This window comes from Harpegnathos saltator, unplaced genomic scaffold (assembly GCF_003227715.2).
Source record: "Harpegnathos saltator strain DR-91 unplaced genomic scaffold, Hsal_v8.6 scaffold846, whole genome shotgun sequence".
Classification (NCBI taxonomy): domain Eukaryota; kingdom Metazoa; phylum Arthropoda; class Insecta; order Hymenoptera; family Formicidae; genus Harpegnathos; species Harpegnathos saltator.
In genome coordinates, this window is record NW_020230700.1 from 741713 (window position 1) to 744065 (window position 2353).

Consider the following 2353-nt stretch of genomic DNA (forward strand, 5'->3'; position numbering starts at 1 on the left):
TATTATTTCTCTTCTTGCAAACGTGACAAATGTTGGGATAAAAGCACGCGTTATATTTCTCGTTGTTTTCGAAAGAAAGATGCGTTATCCTATCAAATGGTTTATTCATACTGATTTATTTTATCAAACTGACGTTAATGAAAACTTTATGTACAATTAAAATTTTGAATTAATGTACGAATTGCAGCACAAGTAAGAATGTAGAATTCAAACATATAACTGGCGACGGGTCAGAAATCTACAGATATATTTATATGTTTTGCTTAACATCTCGTGTATTGTTGACAAATTCAATTGTATTTGAATGTAACACAAATTACGAATATGTATTCGTTATATACCGAATAGAATGTCGCTTATTGATGTATATCCCGCACGAGGGATTTAGACAAAATTTAGTTTATTACATATAATTTGCAGCATACAAGACGAAGAAATAAAATGGAAGAGAGGGAAGTTTTTTTGAGCTACCAAAAGATATTAGCCAAAAATATGAATAGTTAACACTTTTAGAAAGTGGAAATGTTTATCATACATATAAGTCATACTTGTCAATTAGTACACATAATGAAAAACATATATAGCATACATGTATCCTAAAAGTTATACCGTAATATCTGTTGTCTGATTTGTATATTTTGATACGAGGGTCGTTCAATAAGTCCTTAGAAAATCCAAGAGATGGCGCTCGTAGTATAGAAAATGGTTTGTTTTTAGTAAGCATCATTATTCATTAGACAGCTGTTAAAGTCTCAGTTATATCCATCACATGGTTTCATTTTTATTATCGATTGAAGCAACAAATTTTTCTTTATTTAGAAAAATGGAAAAAAGTGAGTTTCGAGTGGTGATTAAACACTTATATTTAAAAGGCTTAACACCGAAAGAGCTTAAAGTTGAGTTAGATGAAGTTCATGGCACATCTGCTCCTGTGTTTGCAACTGTTTACAATTGGGTAAATGAGTTTAAACGTGGCCGTACATCCACAAAAGATGAACATCGTTCGGGACGTCCAGTGGAAGTGACTACCCCCAAAATGATTGACAAAATCCACGATATGGTTTTGAGTGATCGACGAATCAAAGTGCGCGAAATAGTTGAGGCCACAGGCATATCGCAAGGTACAGTGTTTTCAATTTTGCATGAAAAATTGGGTATGAAAAAAATCTCGGCAAGATGGATGCCGCGTTTGCTCTCAGTGGAGAATAAACGCAATCGTGTGGTCGACTCTGAGGCTGTTTTGACGCTTTTCCGTCGCAATCCTGACGAGTTTCTGCGTCGATACATAACTGTGGACGAAACATGGATACACCACTACACTCCAGGGACAAAGGAACAGTCAAAACAATAGGTTTTGAAGACGAACGGGCTCCGAAGAAGGCGAAGACGGTGAAATCGGTCAGCAAGGTGATGGCCACGGTTTTTTGGGATGTACGCGGAATCATCTGCACCGATTACTTGGAAAAAGGACAAACAATAACTGGAGAGTATTATTGTCGTCGTTATTGCACCGGTTGAGCGAAGAAATCAAGAAAAAACGTCCTCATTTGAAGAAGAAAAAGATCCTCTTCCATTAAGACAATGCACGAATGCACACCTGCGCAGTCTCGATGGCCAAAATTATGGAATTAAAGTTCGAATTATTACAATATCCACCGTATTTACCGGATTTGGCCCCGAGTGACTTTTTTATTTCCAAACTTGAAAAAATGGCTCGGCGGACAACGGTTCACTTCGAACGAGGAGGTCATCGCCCAGATGCCTATTTTGAGGACCTTCCGAAATCCTACTTTTTGAACGGCTTAAAAAAGTTGGAGAAACGCTTAGAAAAGTGTATAGAGCTAAAAGGAGATTATGTTAAAAAATAAAAAATAATCTACCCAAAATAATTTGTTTTTCTATCTTTTTCTAAGGACTTATTGAACGACCCTCGTATTTAGTAAATTACAGATTTTATGTTAGTCTTATTTTACATAATTTTTATAGAAATCTTTTGACATCGTATTTTATAATCTGGCTCGTACCGGAAATCCTAACATGAAAATCTCGAAATAAGTTATTATATATTCGAAATAAATACGAGGGTGAATGAAATATAAACCGGAATTATTCTTTTTAATTTTTTTATTATTTAAATATTTAAATATTTAAATTGAAGCATCATAAAAATATAAACATGCAACATTATTTTTCTACATAATTTCCTGACTTAAAAACACATTTTTTCTAACGATAGTTTTTTGTTATCTTGTTATTGTAAAATGAAAGTGATAACAGCCAATCGCGCACGAACGCGTCAACAGCAACATCATCACATCTCTGTCCTCCAGGTGCTTTTTTTAGTGGTCCAAAT

At 34.6% G+C, this 2353-nt stretch overlaps 1 pseudogene; it reads left to right on the forward strand.

Annotated features, from left to right (window-relative positions):
• Window positions 1-909: 909 nt before the first annotated feature.
• Window positions 910-1997, forward strand: LOC105184476 (histone-lysine N-methyltransferase SETMAR-like; annotated as a pseudogene).
• Window positions 1998-2353: the final 356 nt, after the last annotated feature.